Raw genomic sequence first — 20756 nt, 5'->3', positions numbered from 1 at the left:
AACCGATAGTTCCTCGTTCCCGGGAACTATAAGTAGACCGCCGCGACCGAAGTGATCTATGAAAGACAGTTCCTTGGAATTCGTTCTTCGGTCATTTCGTTCATCTTGGTGAACCGTTCCTTTGGACCGGTTCGTTCGCGAACTACCCATCTTTAGTATATAAGGGTCACTGTTTTATTCGCGACAATGTCGCAGCTTGTTAAATCAAGATGTGTGAAAATGTGTGAATTCCTAAGGGACCAAACTGCTGAGGTCATCGGTCCCTAGATTTACACTACTTAAACTAACTTATGCTACACACACGCCGATGCCCGAGGGAGGACTCGAACCTTCGGCGGAAGGGAACCTTAATTATGTATCTAGTTTATCTATCCTGAGAATCGTGAATATTGACGATTTTTTCTTGTTATCGGTATCGATACAGGCATGAATACGTCTGCCCATTATTGAGAAAAAACGGCCTGACAGTGTCACAGAAATACGTATAAGAAGTTAGTGTCATATGATTATTTATTAACAGTTTCAGATGTTTTTCCTTCGCCTATATCGTGAAACCACATTTCTAGTCAAATATCGTGATTCTACGTCAACAGGAAGAACCATACAGCCTTTGATGAGTGAGTCTGTATGATAATATGTGGCGTAAATGAACCTACCTTTTGACTGCATTTCCTTAGAATTCTACTCATGTTACAGCGTCAAGGGACTATAGGACTTATTATGTGACATATATTTCAAACAGCCACGTCTAACCATTCCTGAGAAAAAGTGTTCTTAAGAGACAGACAGACATCAGATAACAAATGACCGAACATTTTTTTATGGGTTGGACTTACAAAGTAACCATTGTCGGATATTTCCTTTACTCCTACTGTGAAACGCCAGAAGTTCCCATCAGATCACGGCCGGCGCCGTTCACAAAGACTCACAACGGCAGGGAGAGCGGTGTGCTGACCACATATCCCTCTGTATCTGCATCCGGTGACACCTATGGCCTGAGGATGACACGGCGGCTGGTCGGTACCTTTGGGCCTTCAAGGCATGTTCGGAAGGTATTTGTTTGTTGCTTCTTTCCACATATCACGACTCTCGGTTAACGGCAGGTTTTGATGAGTGAGTTTGCGAGTGTAAAACATGTGCCATAAATGGCTGTATCCTTTGATTGCATTGTCGTTGATGCTTTAATTTAACACTTCCGCGAGGTCGCAGACCTTAATATGGGTCGTAGATCTGAACGGGATGCGGCGATCCGTTCCTGAGAAAAATTGTTTGTAACTTTCGGAAAGCCAGCCAGGCAGGCAGACAAAGGGACAACAAAGTGGTCCTGCAAGTGTTCCGTTTCCACCGTTTAATGCATGGACCATGAAAATGAACAAAAAGAGCTTGGACTACCTGCCTTTGTATGGCAATCGTTCTAGTAACACAGACCAGACTAAAAACTAGTCACCTTTTAGTAACCTAGTTAAAAATATTTCGATATTGTAGTGTTTCATTAAGGGTTATCCGGTGTTCAAAACAATTAACTTCACTGAAATCACATGATAGCATTCATTTATTTTAATACACCCTTTTCAAGCAGACATTCGTGAAGATTAATTTTATCTGTACAACATTACATAGCAACACTGAGCTACGAAATACGCCCCGTTTATATTGCACCACGCGGTGAAGTCTAAAAATTAGTAAATTATGTACTGTCTAAAACAATTCACCTTCGGTGAAATGACACTATAATACGCAGTCTTAAAAAGGAAATATTATATTTGTCTACGCAAGAATCACTTTACATAGCACAATTGAGCTAAGAAATAAACCATATATCAACAGTCCCATTTAGGAGCATTTGGATGTGCTAGATTAATACGCAAGAATGTCTAAATCCCAGGAATTTAGTAAAAACGTAAGTAATACTTAACTAATTTTGCCCATGAAGCAATAAGTATTACACCAGTCTCGTAATCATGTTGCATAACCTATAAACCCTTCGGATACATACAATCTAGTGGAATCGACCATTTTATTTTATTTTTCATCATCCAACTGCTAATATGAAATGACATTTTTGTAACGGGATGGTACATATAATTCAGGTTGGGCGGATATTCTCTTACTACTGGTGTTCTTGTCTGTAGACGTGAGGTATTGTCAGCCATAATATAATTGGCAGATTAATATAATTTATGAAGCTATTTTCGGGAACAGGTCTAGAGATTACCGAAAAAATTACATAGCGTGAACACCGTACGTGAATGTTTATGAAAATGACATTTCCTGTCGGTACTTCATATAACACAACTACACTCATCCTCATAAATTAAGGATAATTGCAGAATGTTGTACCACACATCGTGCCACTACACAAAACTGGCGCTAATAGGATAGGCACATAGGAAACACACACGGCCCAGATCTGTAAGTCCACGGTATTGGTGATAAGTTGAGAAAACTTTCCCGAAACACATGTGCTACAAAACGCCACTGTTTCCTGCGCATGTACCCCGACATCAGTATGGGATATGATCACCATGCACACGTACACAGGCCGCACAACGGGTTGGCATATTCTGGATCAGGTGGTCGAGCAGCTGCTGAGGTATAGCCTCCCATTCTGGCACCAGTGCCTGTCGGAGCTCCTGAAGTGTCCTAGAGGTTTGAAGACATGCAGCAATACATCGACCGAGAGCATCCGAGAGGGTTTAGGTCTGGAGAATTTAGGTCTGGAGAACAGACAGGCCACCCCATTCGCCTGATATCTTCTGTTTCAATGTACTCCTCCACGATGGCAGCTCGGTGGGGCCGTGCGTTATCATCCATCAGGAGGAAGGTAGGACGCACTGCACCCCTGAAAAGTCGTATATACTGGTGCAAGATGACGTCCCAACACACCTGATCTGTTACAGTTCCTCTGTGAAAGACATGTGTGTGTGTGTGTGCATCGCTTCACTTGTGGCGGTCATCTCATTAACTGGAAATGGGTGCAGCAGAGGCTGGGCCTGATTACCCGCAGCAGCCCAGCCAGCCACTGCACCGACATCCTGCTCTGGCCGGACGCGAAACATTTTCCCGCCACCAAGAACAACACCGCGATGTGGATGTTAGGACAGTTTGTGACATATATCATCATCCACAATAGTAAAGATAATCTCATTAGTTTCGAGGCTTACATGAGAACGGCACGCTGGAAGATGAAACGTTACCCAAATTTCAGGAAAATGTTTGCTAACATGTTGGACATAATTTTTGAAAAACAAGGCGTAGCGTAATTCTCGATGCCGGTAAGGACACAAATCACATGTAAGACTATGTAGCGAACAAAGTACACAACGAATAAGAGGTTATACCAGTTCCTACGACTACTCCCGACTTCTCAATGGTGTTATTAACTTCATTATGACGTTTTCATTAATGTGTGTTCCTGTGCCTCTCTTGTTATCCGTTTGTGTGCTCCAAATGACTTTGAGTTTGGACTGTTATGAATCAAATGACAGAACCGTCATTCCAGTTAAGACAATCAATTTTTTATATATATATATATATATATATATATATATATATATATATGTTTGCGTTTCGGTTCTATGTCTCTGTCTGGACTGAAGAGGCTATTGTCAGTTTACTATTTATGTTCTATTTAGTAAGCTTACAAATGGCACTATATTGAAATGTGTTCTTCAGTCTATTGTAGGATACAATTCGTGTTGAATCAGTTCCAGAACTTCAATATTTTGTTTTTGTGCTTATGTACATATATTGTTGTTTTAATAAAAGAAAAAAGGTAAACAAAAAAAATCATAATCGCACACCACACCTTCTAACCAGACCTCCATACAGGTCCCTTTCAAGGACATTAACGGGTTGGTATCTGGTTTCTGGTTCACGCCAGATGAAAATCCGGCGAAAATCACTGTTCAGACTATACCTGGACTCGTCCGTGAACATATCCTGGGACCACTGTTCCAATGACCATGTACTGTGTTCTTGACATCAGGCTCCACGGGCTCTCCTGTGACCAGGGATCAGTGGAATGCACCTTGCAGGTCACCGGGCGATTAAACCGTGCCTATTCATTCGTCTGTAGACTATGTGTCTGGAGACAACTGTTCCAGTGGCTGCGGTAAGGTCCCGAGCAAGGCTACCTGCAGTACTCCGTGGCCGTCTACGGGCCCTGATGGTGAGATATCGGTCTTCTTGTGGTGTTGTACACTGCGGACGTCCCGTATTGTAAATCCTGGACACGTTTCCTGTCTGCTGGAATCGTTGCCATAATCTTGAGATCACACTTTGTGGCACACGGAGGGCCCGTGCTACGACCTGCTGTGTTTGACCAGCCTCCAGTCGCCCTAGTATTCTACCCCTCATAACGTCTTCAATATGTGTTCTTTGAGCCATTTGCAACACACAGTCACCATTAGTACGTCTGAGAACGTCTGCACATTTACTCGCTGCACTGTACTCTGACATGCACCAACACATCTCTGCGTATGTGGACTGCTGCCAGCACCACCGTGCGACGACCGCAGGTCAAGTGCACCGCATGGTCATACCCCCAGGTGATTTAAATCCGCAAACCGCCCACCAGAGCATTGTTTCACCATGTATCAGAATTATCGTTAATTTATGAGAATGAGTGTATAATGCTTGTCCTTACAAAAATGTTTGCAGCAAATATTTTCTTGCGAATGTCCTTAAGATGTACTCTTGATTTAAATCATGAATCCAGTCGGTAGTCTATTTGAAAGTGTGTTCAGAAATTTAAGTTTCGTTTGCACTTACGTTGCGCACTTTGACGGTTACCCACAGTTGTGGTAGAGCACCACGGAAGTTACGCCGGGGAAACAGCTCGGCCCGGCCCGCGCAGCATCATCTGTTAATCTGGAGACAGCGCCTTGTTGCGCGGCGTTAAAAATTCCCGCAGCGCGCTGCCGCGTCAGCGTGGAGTCGGCGCCGGGTCTTCCCCGCAGCGTCTCGTCTGTAATTGAATTTACTAGTGGCGGCTGGAGGAGGAGAGCCCGCCGCGAGCCGCGCCACTGTAGCTCCAGCCAGAAGGCCAGCGCGCTCTCTCTCTCCTGTCTGTCCGTCTTGGTAAGGTCTCCCTCGGCGCCTCTTAAATAGTGCTACTCTGCTCTCCATTCAACAGCGGTTATGTCGTTAAGTATGAAAGGAAAAGCATTACTTAAGACGTATGGAACTCATGGTTTTACACACTGTTCAAAAGATCCTGTAATTCTTCACTTTCACTGAGGATAGCAATGTCACCAGCAAATCTTGTCATTTATATCCACCTACCTTTAGTTTTAATTCCTCTCTTAACCCTCTCTTTTGTTTCCGTCATTTCTTCTTCGACGCGTAGTTTGAAAGGTAGCGGTGAAAGACTACATCCAAGTCTTCCACCCTTCTTAATCCGTGCTCGTAGTTCTTGGTTTTCCACTCCTATTCCTACCTCTTGACTCACGTACATATTGCACGTTACCAGTGTTTTCCTACAGCTAGTGATGACCTCATACCATTGGAAAAATAATTATAAAAATCTGAACTGTGAAGTCAGGCAAAATTCCAGTTGGAAAACCAAAATAGTTGTTATACTTCTCAATTAGGTACCATCTCATTTTATTTGATGTTGTTGTGGTCTTCAGTCCAGAGGCTGGTTTCATGCAGCTCTCCATGCTACTCTATCCTGTGCAAGCTTCTTCATCTACCACTACCTACTGCAACCTACGTCCTTTTGAATCGGCTTAGTGTATTCATCTCTTGGTCTCCTTCTACCATTTTTACCCTCCACGCTACCCTCCAATACTAAATTGATCCCTTGATGCCTCTGAATATGCCCTACCAACCGATCCCTTCTTCTAGTCAACTTGTGCCACCAATGTCTCTTCTCTCCAGTTCTATTCAATACCTCCTTATTCGTTATGTGATCTACCCATCTACAATTCAGCATTCTTCTGTAGCACCACATTTCGAAAGCTTCTATACTCTTCTCATCTAAACTGTATATCGTCCACGTTTCACTTCCATACATGGATACACTGTATACAAATACTTTCAGAAACGACTTCCTAACACTTAAACCTATACTCGATGTTAACAAATTTCTCTTCTTCAGAAACGCTTTCCTTGCCATTGACAGTCTACATTTTATATCCTCTCTACTTCGACCATCATCAGTTAGTTTGCTCCCCAAACAGCAAAACTCATTTACTACTTTATGCCTCTCATTTCCTTATCTAATTCCCGCAGCATCACCCGATTTTATTCGACTACATTCCATTATCCTCGTTTTGCTTTTGTTGATGTTCATCTTATATCCACCTTTCAAGACACTGTCCATTCCGTTCAGCTGCTCTTCCAGGTCCTTCGCTGTGTCTGACAGAATTACAGTGTCAACAGCGAACCTCAAAGTTTTAATTTCTTCTCCATGGATTTTAATTCCTAATCCGAATGTCTCTTTTGTTTCCTTTATTGCTTGTTCAATATACAGATTGAATAACATCGGGGAGAGGCTACAATTCTGTCTCATTCCCTTCCCAACCACTGCTTCCCTTTCATGCCCCTTGCCTCTTATAACTGCCATCTGGTATCTGGACAAATTGTAAATAGCCTATCGCTCCCTGCATTTTACCCCTGCCGCCTTCAGTTTAGTTATGAACTGAAAAACACAATGTTTAAAAGAAATTTCTATGAAAGTAACCTGAGTCAACAAAATTGTGTATATACCCAACGAAACTTCAAAAACATCAAAGACAATATCTGATAGAATTTAGAAAACGTAACAAAATTACGTAAGTCATATACAGTGCTGTTAATAATTACGTGAATACTGGGGAAATTCACCATACATCTACCCACTTTCCAGTCTTACGAGCGTCTATCATTACCACGACTCGAAGAAATACGATATTAAAGCTTTTAATACCGAATAAGTATTCCCCACGTGTTTTGTGCAAAATCCGAGAGATGGCACTACTGGCACGTATCGAGGTCATGATTAGTTAGTAACATCTTTGGAAAGAACGCACACCAAGTTTCGCCCATATTGGTCTATTTCTTTGTGTCTGGCATTAATGTGTATCATGGAGGTCGAGTGATTGTCAAAAAATGGATGAAAAAGAATTTCGTGTGGTGATTAAACATTACTTTATGAAAGGCAAAACGTCTCAGGAGACTACAGAGAAGCTTGATAAACATTACTGTGACTCTGCACCTTTGATTAGAACAGTTTATGAGTGGTTTCCAAATTTTCGGAGTAGCCGTATGGGCACGAGTGATGCTGAACGTTCTGGACGCCCTGCGAAGGTTACGACTCCAGAAATCATTGATAAAACCCATGATATGGCGACGGATGACAGAAGAGTTAAGGTGCGTGAGATTGCTATTGCTGTGAGCATCTCGAACGAACGGGTACATAATATTTTGCATAAACATGATGACACTATCCGCAAGATGGGTTCCGCAATTGCTTACGCTTTACCAAAAACGGAATCGCGTGAAGTGTTGCAAGGATGGTTTGCAGCTGTTTAGGAAGAATCCGCAGGACTTCAAGCGTTGTTTCGTCACTGTTGGGTGAAACATGGATACATTACTATACTCCTGAGACCAAACAACAATTTTGCCAATGGGTTACCAAGGGAGAATCTGCACCAAAAATGGCGAAGATCATTCCTTTGGCCGGAAAGGTTATGGCGACGGTCTTTTGGGCTTCGCAAGGGATAATCCTCATCGAATATCTGGAAAAGGGTTAAACTACTACAGGTGCATATTATTCATCGTTATTGTACCGTTTGAAAACCGAGATGCAAGAAAAACGCCGGCGACTGGACCGGAAAACAGTCCTTTCCCATCATGAAAATGCACCAGCACACACCTCAGCAGTTGTGGTCGCAAAATTAATGGAAATAGGATTCCAACTCGTTTCACATCCACCCTGTTTTCCAGAGTTGGCTCCTTCGGACTAGTATTTCTTCCCCAATTTGAAGAAATGGCTGACGGGACACAGATTTTATTCAAACGAGGAGGTGATTGCCGCAACTAATAGCTATTTTGCAGACTTGTACAGATCCTATTATTCGGAAGGGATCAACAAATTACAACAGCGTTGGACGAAGTGTGTTAGTCTAAAAGAAGATTATGTCGAAAAATAAAAGGTTAACCGAAACACGTAAGTAGTTCTTATTTTTGCACGGACTTTTCAAACGCCTCTCGTTTTATTCGCGCTCACGGCAATGGTGAAATAGCAGCTTCTATGACGTTGGTCGAATTCCTCCGAGCAACGTGGCGCAGGGGTTAGCGCAATTGACTCTCATTCGGGAGGAAGACGGTTCAAACGCGCGTCCGGCCATCCTGATTTAGGTTTTCCGTGCTTTCCCTCAATCAGGCACATGCTGGGATGGTTCCCGTGAAAGGGCACGGCCGATTTCCTTCCCCTCTTTCCCTAATCCGAGCTTGAGCTCCGACTCTAATGACCTCGCTATCGACGGGACGTTAAACACTAATCTCCTCCTTGGGTCTCAGGCAATTATGGCGGTCGCCGTAATTTACGTGTGCAGCCGTATTTCGCTACAAAATACTCTTATTGGCACGAAAGGGAAGCAGTGGTTGGGAATGGAGTGTGACAGGGTTGTAGCCTATCCCCGATGTTATTCAATCTGTATATAGAGCAAGCAGTAAAGGAAACAAAAGACAAATTCGGAGCAGGAATTAAAAACCATGGAGAAAAAATAAAAACTTTGAGGTTCGCCGATGACATTGTAATCCTGTCAGAGACAGCAAAGGACTTGGAAGAGCAGTTGAACGGAATGGACAGTGTCTTGAAAGAAGGGTGTAAGATGATCATCAAAAAAAGTATAACGAGGATAATGGAAAGTAGTCGAATTAAATCGCGTGATGCTGAGGGAATTAGATTTGGAAGTGAGACGCTTAAAGTAGTTTTTCTATTTGGCGAGCAAAATAACTCATGATGGTCAAACTAGAGAGGATATAAAATGTAGATTGGCAATGACAAGGAAAGCGTTTCTGAAGAAGAGAAATTTGTTAACATCGAGTATAGATTTAAGTGTCAGGAAGTCGTTTCTAAAAGTATTGGTATGGAGTGTAACCATGCATTAAAATGAATCGTGGACGAAAAATAGTTTAGACAAGAAGAGAATAGAAGCTTTCGTAATGGGATGCTACAGAAGAATGCTGATGATTAGATGGGTAGATCACATAACTAATGAGGTGGTATTGAACAGAATTTCGGAGAAGAGAGATTAGTGGTACAATTTGACTAGAAGAAGGGATCGATTAGTAGGACATATTCTGAGGTATCAAGTATTGTAGAGCAGCGTGGAGGGTAAAAACAGTAGAGGGAGAGCAAGAGGTGAATACACTGAACAGATTCAGGAGGATGTAGGCTGCAGTAGGTACTGGGAGATGAAGAAACTTGCACAGGATAGAATAGCATGGAGAGCAGCGTCAAACCAGTCTCTGGACTGAAGACCACAACAACAACAACAGTCACTCTTACATTGCTGTACTCATCAAAATACATAAAATCAACTAACATAATGCGGCTGCAATAATTTTAACATGCAAGGAGAAATAGTTCGAATGAAAGGGATAAGTTTATATTTACTGGACCTTCGACAGTGACTACCGTGCAACTATTAGTTTTGTAATGGTACTTTTATTTTCGATAGCAGAAAGAAAACATGAACAAGCAAAGAATTGATTTGAATAGGGTCCATAATTCTGCTACTTTTAATAGAGAAAGTAAGTTTTTAGATCAGGGAATAGCGTTTTGAAAAACATCTTGCATACGAAGCGTTGCGCTGGGCAGCGCGAGCGAGGTCGGGGGGTTACGATGTTGTGAGCAAGATACAGGCAGTTCCGCTTGTTGATCTTCTCCAGTGAAACGCTAACATAGTTCCTGCACAGCTGTATCAGAGACGCAGTGGTGATTAACAAACCACCCAGAAGCCGGTATGCGACCGTTGTTGACATGTCCCCTCTTGCAAAGCACATTACGTAGACAGCTTTCGTTTATACACTTCGTGCGCTGTCCGTGAAGCTTTGGTTCATAACTACACAGTTCGTCACATTCATATAGCTGTAGCCACAAATACACAGTTAACAGAATTGTTCTTTTGCGTGATGCACACCATAAACAATGTCCCCTCTGATCTCAACGTTCGAACTTCTGTAACGTCAAGATATGCAGCACACTTAATTAAAGTCTCCACTTTCACGGCTTGATAGACCGCGAGAGACAACAGTTCCACCACCCTAACATCAATGCCAGCAAAGTTCGTACGCATGAAAGCAATGTTCGTGTCGGTCACTACAAAGTCCTGTTAGCGGCACTTCCACAGTCCGGTTTATTTGCTCCTAAAGTTCACTGGTGATTGCATTACGCACCGCAGTGGTAAAGCGAATAGACATTCTCATCATTCGGTATCACTATCCATAAAATTCCGGGTGCCGTTCATAAAAACATAGTATCATTTTTCCCGGCACACTTCATAGATGCATCGTCCACCACACCTTCTACTATACATCCTCTGTTCGGCTATCGATATCGCAGTTGCTGTCCCCTGTCTAAAGATGTTATCTCATTATCGTAGATTACTTTAATCTATATAAATGTTATTGACTGCATTTTTCCCAGTTAATAATGTAGCAAAAAAGAAATTTACAAAATTATCCACAGTTACAAAGCAAGAAACATATTTATCCATTGGCAAACGAAATAATCACAATTACATCTTTACATTTAAAAACCACAGTAGTACGTTACATCATCATAATTACATATGCCGGTAGGAACAAAAGAAAAACATAGAGAACGAGAGAAAATCATTGCAAAAAATTTTATATTAGTAATTAGCAATGCCTTCATAAGCTTACACATATTTTTCTCACCATTCCGAACATCTTGCACTATTTGAATTCGTCGAACGCTTTTTTCAGGTCGATAAATCCTATGAAAGCGTCTTCAATTATGTTTAGTCTTGCTTTCACTGTCTGCACCAACCGTAAAGTCGAAACAGCCACTCAGGTGCCTTTAACTTTCCTGAAGCGAAACTGATCGTCATCAAACACATGCCCGATTTTCTTTTCCATTATTCTGCTTATTATTTTTGTCAGCAACTTGGATGCATGAGCTGTTACGCTGATTGTGCTAGAATTCTGGCACTTATCAGCTCTTGCAGTCTTCCGAATTGCTTGAATCACATTTTTCGGAAAGTCACATCGTACATTCTACACACTAACTTGAATAGTCATTCTGTTGCCATTTTCCCAAACGATTTAGGAAATTCGGGTAGAATTTTATCAATCCCTATTGTCTTACTCGATCTTAAGTCAGCCGGCCGCTGTGGCCGAGCGATTCTAGGCGCTTCAGTCCGGAACCGCGCTGCTGCTACGGTCGCAGGTTTGAATCCTGCCTCGGTCATGGATGTGTGTGATGTCCTTAGGTTAGTTTAAGTAGTTGTAAGTGTAGGGGAATGATGACCTCAGATGTTAAGTCCCACAGTGCTTAGAGCCATTTCAATCAATTTGATCCCAAGTCCTCCTAAACTCTTTTCAATTCTGATTCTAATACTGGTTCCTCCATCATTTCTATATCGATCTCTGATTCTTCTTCTGTCACATCATCATACAAGTCGTCCCTCTGATACAGGCTTTCAGTATAATCTCTCCACCTATCCGCTCTCTCCTCTGCATTTAACAGCGGAATTCCCATTGCACCCTTAATGTTACCACTCTTGCTTTTAATTTTCGCCGAAGGTTGTTTCCACTTTTCTGTATACTGAATCAGTCCTTCCGACAATCATTTCTTTTTCAATTTCTTCATATTTTGCATGCAGCCACATCACCTTACGTTCTCTGGATTTTCTTTTAATTCATTTCTAAGTGATCTGTATATCTCTATTGCTAAATCTCTCTCAACATTTTTGTACCTCCCTCTTTCATTGATTAACTGAAGTACTTCTAGTGTTACCCATGGCTTCTTCGCATTTACATTCTTTGTATCTAGCTTTTTCTTTCACAGCTCCCTGACTGCTCTGTTTAGATGTATCCAGCCCTCTGAAAATGAACTGCCTACTGAGCTGTTTCATAATGGAGTACTTATAGCCTCAGAGAACTTCAAGTGTATCTCTTGATTCCTGAGTTCCGCATCCCCCTGCACATTATTTGCTTCTGGCTAGTCTCATAAACTTCAGCCTTCTCTTCACCACTAGTAAATTGTGATCTGAGTCTATATCTGCTCTTGGATACGCCTTGCAATCCACTGTTTCATCTTGGAATTTCTGCCTGACGATGATGTAATGTAACTGAAATCATCCAGTATCTCCCGGCCTTTTCCAAGTATAGTTCCTAGGCCTGTGACTCTTGAACAGGGTATACCGTCTTACTAGCTGAAATTTATTACAGTACTCAATTAGTCTCTTTGCTCTTTAACTCCTAGTAACAGGCCCATACGTTCCTGTAACCATGTCTTCAACTCTTTCCCTACAACAGCATCCCAATCCACCATGACAGATTATCATCTCACGTACTGAATAATCAGTTCAAGATTCTCATACAACTTCTATATCTCTTCATCTTCGCCTTGCGACGTCGACATGTGTACCTAAAGTATCGCTATCGGTGTTGGTTAGCTGTCAGTTCTGGTAAGAACAATCCGGCAACTGAACTATTCACCATAAGTCCCTGTCTGCCACATCTTGCAATTCATAACGAGTCCTACCCCATTTATAGCATTTTTTGCTACTGTTGATGTTGTTGTTGTTGTTGTTGTGGTCTTAAGTACTGAGACTGGTTTGATGCAGCTCTCCATGTTACTCTATCCTGTGCAAGCTTCATTTCCCAGTACGTACTGCAGCCTACATCCTTCTGAAACTGCTTAGTGTATTCATCTCTTGGTCTACCTCCACGCTGCCCTCCAATAGAAAACCGGCGATCCCTTGATGCCTCAGAATATGTCCTACCAATCGATCCCTTCTTCTTGTCAAGTTGCGCCACAAATCTCTCTTCTCCCCAATTCTATTAAAGACCTCCTCATGAGTTATGTGATCTACCCTTCTAATTTTCAGTATTATTCTGTAGCAACATATTTCGAAAGCTTATATTCCCTTCATGACCAAACTATTTATCGTCCATGTTTCACTTCCAGACATGGCTACACTCCATACAAATACTTTCAGAAACGACTTCCTGACACTTAAATCTATCCTCGGTGTTAACAAATTTCTCTTCTTCAGAAACGCTTTCCTTGCCATTGCCAGTCTACATTTTATATCCTCTCTACTTCGACCATCATCAGTTATTTTGCTCCCCAAATAGGAAACTCCTTTACTACTTTAAGTGTCTCATGTCCTAATCTAATTCCCTCAGCCTCACCCAACTTAATTCAATTAAATTCCATTATCCTCGTTTCGCCTTTGTTGATGTTCATCTACTATACTTCTTTCAAGACACTGTCCATTCCGTTCAATTGCTCTTCCAGGTCCCTTGCTGTCTCCGACAGAATTACAATGTCATCGGCGAATCTCAAAGTTTTTATATCTTCTCCATGGATTTTAATACCTACTCCGAATTTTTCTTTTGTTTCCTTTACTGCTTGCTCAATATACAGATATACAGATTGAATAACATCGGGGATAGGCTACAACCCTGTCTCACACCCTTCCCTTTCATGTTCCTCGTCTCTTACAACCGCCATCTGGTTTCTGTACAAAATGTAAATAGCCTTTCGCTCCCAGTATTTAAGTCCTGCCACCAACAGAATTTGAAAGAGAGTATTACATTCAACATTGCCAAAAGCTTTCTCTAGGTCTACAAATGCTAGAAACGTAGGTTTGCCTTTGCTTAATCTATTTTCTAAGATACGTCGTAGGGTCAGTATTGCCTCACGTGTTCCAGTATTTCAATGGCATCCAGACTCATCTTCCCCGAGATCGGCTTGTACCAGTTTTCCATTCGTCTGTAAAGAATTCGCGTTAGTATTTTGCAGCTGTGACTTATTAAACTGATAGTTCGGTAATTTTCACATCTGTCAATACCTGCTTTCTTTGGGATTGGGATTATTATATTCTTCTTGAATTCTGAGGGTATTTCGCCTGTCTCATACATCTTGCTCACCAGATGGTAGAGTTTTGTCTGGACTGGCTCACCCAAGGCTGTCAGTAGTTCGAATGGAATGTTGTCTACTCCGGGGGCCTTGTTTCGACTCAGGTCTTTCAGTGCGCTGTCAAACTCTTCACGCAGTATCGTATCTCCCATTTCATCTTCATCTACATCCTCTTCCATTTCCATAATATTGTTCTCAATTACATCTCCCTTGTGTAGACCGTCTACATACTCCTTCCACCTTTCTGCTTTCCCTTCTTTGCTTAGAACTGGGTTTCCATCTGAGCTCTTGATATTCATACAAGTGGTTCTCCTTTCTCCAAAGGTTTCTTTAATTTTCCTGTAGGCAGTATCTATCTTACCTCTAGTGAGGTAAGCCTCTACATCCTTACATTTGTCCTCTAGCCATCCCTGCTTAGTTATTTTGCACTTTCTGTCGATCTCATATTTGAGACGTTTGTATTCCTTTTTGCCCGCTTCATTTACTGCATTATTATATTTTCTCCTTTCATCAATTAAACTCAATATTTCTTCTGTTACCCAAGGATTTCTGCTAGCCTTCGTCTTATTACCTACCTGATCCTCTACTGTTTCTATTACTTCATCCCGCAAAGCTACCCATTCTTCTTCAACTGTATTTCTTTCCCCAATCTTGGCAATTGTTCCCTTATGTTCTTCCTGAAACTCTCTACAACCAGTGGGTTAGTCAGTTTATCCAGGTCCCATCTCCTTAAATTCCCACCTTTTTGTAGTTTCTTCAGTTTTAACCTACAGTTCATAACCAATAGATTGTGGTCAGAGTCCACATCTGCCCCTGGAAATGTCTTACAATTTAAAACCTCGTTCCTAAATCTCTGTCTTACCATTATATAATCTATCTGATACCTTTTAGTATCTCCAGGGTCCTTCCATGTATACAACCTTCTTTCATGATTTTTAAACCAAGTGTTAGCTATGATTAAGTTATGCCCTGTGCCAAATTGCCAAATTCTACCAGGCGGCTTCCTCTTTCATTTCTTACTCCCAATCCATATTGACCTACTACCTTTCCTTCTCTTCCTTTTCCTAGCATCGAATTCCAGTCACCCATGACTATTAAATTTTCGTCTGCCTTCTCTACCTTGTAGTGCTACAACGATCAAAATTAATATTAAGACGACGTCAAACTTTATTTCCATGATTTAAAGAAGTATTCATGATATTAAAAATGTAATTATAATTTAATTATTTTCATTTTTGTTCTCAGAGTATCAAAGACTTTCTAGTGCACGGAATAAATTAGCACTGTTTGTACTACGAAACTATATATGATTTTTAAAGGTTAATCATGTAATAATTCGATGTAAGACATTTGGTTGAGTCTGAATTTTATTCTCGTACTGCTCGGTTGAGAACAAAAAGTTCCTTAATCGATGTGAAGGTATAAAGGCTGTAAAAAGGAGAGATAGAGAAGGTAAATACAGGTTATACAAAGCAAATATCCCCCAAGTGTAGCGTCTTGTCATTTCCTATAACTAAAAATTGCAAGGTCTAATCTGAGCCTGTCCTGAATAACAGCGAAGAACATTTATGTTATCATATATTTTCTTCGTTTGATCACGGTTGTGATTCGCATGTTTCTTTTTGTTACGCGACGTGTTATGAATATTTTCATTATACGCGCAAAAGTGCACACCGCTTTAATGGAACGTGCGTCTTTCGGAAACGATAACTTCAATCAGTACAATTACGCGAATACAGTCTAAATCGCAACCGTGATCGCAAAAGTGTTTTCTGGACCAAATAATTCTTATAAAATGTGTATTCTCCAAAGCGAACAGCATTGGACTATCGCTGACTCGCAACAAATGAAAGAGTAAAAAAAAGCGGCGCTTAAATAAAATTGCAACCTTTTAAAAATTATTATCATCCCATTAAATAAATGAATAGCAATTCAGTGGCTATCCAATCAATAAACAGAGGTAGCAATTCAACCTGAATAATTTCTTTTATGTCATGACACATTTCTTCAATTTCTTCGTCATCTGCAGAGCTAGTTGGCATATAAGCTTGTACTACTGTAGTGGGCGTGGGCTTCGTGTCTATCTTGGCCACAATAATGCCTTCACTATGCTGTTTGTAGTAGCTTACCCGCACTCCTATTTTGTTGTTCTTTATTAAGCCTACTCCTGCATTACCCCTATTTGATTTTGTAACCCTGTATTCACCTGACAAAAAGTCTTGTTCCTCCTGCCACCGAACTTCACTAATTCCCACTATATCTAACTTTAACCTATCCAATTCCCTTTTTAAATTTTCTAACCTACCTGCCCGATTAAGGGATCTGACATTCCATGTTCCGATACGTAGAACGCCAGTTTTCTTTCTCCTGATAACGACGTCCTCTTGAGAAGTCCCCGCCCGCAGATCCGAATGGAGGACTGTTTTACCTCCGGAATATTTTACCCAAGAGTACACCATCATTATTTAACCATACAGTAATGCTGCATGCCATCGGGAAAAATTACGACTTCAGTTTCCCCTTGCTTTCAGCCGTTCGCAGTACCAGCACATCAAGGCCGTTTTGGTTAGTGTTGCAAGGACAGATCAGTCAATCATCGAGACTGTTGACCCTGCAAATACTGAAAAGGTTGCTGCCCCTCTTCAGGAACCACACGTTTGTCTGGCCTCTCAACAGATACCCTCCGTTGTGGTTTCACCTACGGTACGTCTATCTGTATCGCTGAGGCACGGAAGCCTCCACACCAACGGCAAGGTCTATGGTTCATTGTTGATATTAGCCTATATTCATCCTACCATAAATCTTAGTCCTATATCCGTTTCACGTTACTGACTCGTTGACTTTATATTTAGATTGAGCCTTTACGGATTTTCTGGCTTCGCATGGGGTGGCGTCTTTGATTTGTAATCGAAAGTTCCTCGGACACCGGTTCGAAAGCTGCCACTGTTTAAATTTTGATTAACAATCAACATTGGCATCCGGAGACTTCAGGCATAAGAAGGCACTCTCATTCTGCCAACGCCCTTTTGACCGAACCCACGGAAACTGCGCCATTGTAATGAGTACTTGGAAGATCCGTCGCAAGATCTAAAGTTCAGTTTTTGGTGCTTAGTTTCTGGTGTTCGCATCGTAACAAGATTCCGCCACTAGACTGTTAATGTAAACGAGTATGTCCAGAATTGTTTAATCCACATGTGGATCAACCTATAACGACCCCGTCATTATTCCTCCAGACCCGGTATATTTGTTCGTGACCTGTCCTTACTTTTCCAAGAAGCCTTGAGGACAGATAATCTCATTAAGTAAATACTCAAGGGACACTAAGATGACTGTTTCAAGTGAGAACATCGATTGTTAAGGAGTCACGAATTATAATTTATTCAAACACTCAGTAAACATTAACACTTTTGATAATATTGTGCATTACAATTTACATGCCACAATTTGCTACCGATCGTTTCGACTCTGAAGCTTAAGAAACGAACGATCGCTTCACAGACACGCTAAACAAGTATTAAGACGGCTACCGAATGACGCCAACGAATGAACTATGCAAGCTCAGCTCACTCCGTCCTGGCCGAGAGCCCAACTCCAACTAACTCGCACCACAACAATACATCTACATCTACGTGATTACTCTGCTATTCACAATAAAGTGCCTGGCAGAGGGTTCAATGAACGACCTTCAAGCTGTCTTTCTACAGTTCCACTCTCCAACGGCACGCGGGAAAAACGAGCACTTAAATTTTCTGTGCGAGCCCTGATTTCTCTGTTTGCATAAACACTATCTGGTCTCCAGCGTATTGTCAACAAGGAAAGATTAACTCACACCGGGGGCCACGGCTATAACACGCTCAGTGGAGAACTTCATCGGCAACTATTTATCATTGATTTTTAAGTGAATACACCGCCATTTGACAGTATCGATGCTTATTTAATCAAGACCTGATTTCGGCCTTTTATGCCATTTTCAATTGACTGAGTTTATGCCATTAACATATATTGGAAGTAATCGTTCCCAGACATAATGTACGGCAAATACATTGCCATGTGAACACACCGTACCGTCACAAACTCATAAAAGATGAGCAAGACGGACAGACAACACACACCTCCTAGTCAACCTTATAATGAGTGCCTTAGGAGTTTGGCAAGGAGATGGTGATCAGCAGAAGAACTTCAACCTCCCAGTATCGATCACCTGATATCTCCCTCTGTCGTTTTTACCTTTGTTGAAAACTGAATGTTCACTCACAGGAGCAGCTACTGCAGAACACTAGACACAGTATTGCTGCTCCCGCCCACAGAGAGAGCTTCCACACATTCCTCGCAGTGTGGTAAATCGTGTACAGCACTATATAGGGTGGTCCATTGATGGTGACCGGGCCAAATATCTCACGAAATAAACGTCGAACGAAAAAACTACAAAGAACGAAACTTCTATAGCTTGAAGGGGGAGACCAGATGGCGCTATGGTTGGCCCGCTAGATGGCCCTGCCATAGGTCAAACGGATATCAGCTGCGTTTTTTTAAACAGGAACCCCCATTTTCATTACATACTCGTGTAGTACGTAAAGAAATATAAATGTTTTAGTTGGACCACTTTTTTCGCTTTGTGGTAGATGGCGCTGTAATAGTCACAAACACATGACTCAAAATTTTAGACGAACAGTTGGAAACTGGTTCGTTTTTCAAAATAAAATTTAGAACGTAGGTGGATCACGATAGCAAATATCTGTATCGCTGTATCCCCACAGAAAGAAATCTGGGAACGTCAGATCCGGTCAACGTGCGGGCCATGGTACGGTGGTTCGGCGACCACCCTCAAACTGTCATGAAATATGCTATTCAATACTGCTTCAACCACACGCGCGCTAACTGCCGGACATCCATCATGTTGGAAGTACATCTTCAATCTGCCATGCAGTGAAACACTTTGTAGTAACATCTGTAGAACATTACGTAGGAAATCAGCATACATTGCACCACTTAGATTGCCATCGATAAAATGGGGGCCAACTAACCTTCCTCCCATAATGCCACACCATACCTTAAGCCGCCAAGGTCACTGATGTTCCACTTGTCGCAGCCATCCTGGATTTTCGTTGGCCAATAATGCATATTATGCCGATTTACGTTACCGCTCTTGGTGGATGACGCTTCGTCGCTAAATAGAACGCGTGCAAAAAATCTGTCACCGTTCCGTAATTTCTCTTGTGCCCAGTGGCAGAACTGCACACAACGTTCACAGTCGTCGCTATGCAATTCCTGGCGCATAGAAATATGGTACGGGTGCAATCGATGTTGATGTAGCATTCTCAACACCGACATTTTTGAGATTCCGGATTCTCGCGCAATTTGTCTGCTAATGATGTGCGGATTAGCCGTGACAGCAGGTAAAACATCTACTTGGGCATCATAATTTGTTGCAGGTAGTGGTTGACGTTTCACATGTGGCTGAACACTTTCTGCTCCCTTAAATAAAGTAACTATCCGGCGAACGGTCCGGACATTTGGATGATGTCGTCCAGGATACCGAGCAGCATACATAGCACACGCCCGTTGGGCATTTTGATTACAAGAGCCATACATCAACACGATATCGACCTTTTCCGCAATTCGTAAACGGTCCATTTTATCACGGGTAATGTATCACGAAGCAAACACCGTCCGCACTGGTGGAATGTTGCGTGATACCACGTACTTATACGTTTGCGACTATTACAGCGCCATCTGTCACAAAGCGAAAGAAGTGGTCCAACTGAAACATTCAGCATTATGAATATGTAATAAAAATGGGGGTTCCTATTTAAAAAAAACGCAGTTGATATCCGTTTGAGCTATGGCAGCGTCATCTCGCGGACCAGCCATAGCGCCTTCTAGTTTCCCCCTTCAAGCTAGACGAATTTCGTTCTTTGTAGTTTTTTCGTTTGATGCTTATTTCGTGAGATATTTGGCCCGGTCACCATCAATGAACCACCCTGTAGGTGTATCTGAATATTAGTAATGTTTAAACGTCCAATTCTAAACTGTGGCTGCTTAAAAAGACGCGATGGCCAATCGAAGTCAGAACCAGTGAGGTTGTTAAACTCCGGGTCTCCTGGTAGAATGTCGCGCACCCCTCCCGCTGCAAGCCCCTCCCACCCCACTGCGCCCCTCCAATCCCTTGCCCTCACCCGCATCGGAGATAGCGAGCGATGTGCGAGTACACTCGCTCGCTCAGGTCAGATATCTGGCGCGAGGTTTCCCATAAAAGTGCCGTCTCCCGTACGGCCGCCGTGTGCGTTGGACGATGAAGCCGTCCGATATCGCATATTATTTCCTGCTACGTACACCTCGCGAGTAAATCATGAAGCTAAGGTTAGAGAGATTCGGGTTGACGTGGAGCTTTGCCCCTGTACCATCTGGAACTGCAACAGGGACAGGTACATATAGTGCCCTCCGCAACAAATAAGATGGCTTGCGGAGTATACACGTAGATGTAAATGTGTAGTTTACATATGATGTGAAGATAAAAGTACACTAGCACAGGGACTGCGTTAGCACGGGACTGAGAATATTTAGCACTGAAAGTGCAGTTTTCAGTTTGAGGGAGAAACATCTGATAATGTACGTTTGGAGCACAGCAAGCATGATAGTGAATCGT

This window comes from Schistocerca nitens, chromosome 7 (assembly GCF_023898315.1).
Source record: "Schistocerca nitens isolate TAMUIC-IGC-003100 chromosome 7, iqSchNite1.1, whole genome shotgun sequence".
In the NCBI taxonomy this organism is placed as follows: domain Eukaryota; kingdom Metazoa; phylum Arthropoda; class Insecta; order Orthoptera; family Acrididae; genus Schistocerca; species Schistocerca nitens.
Note: the sequence above shows the minus strand (reverse complement) of the source record.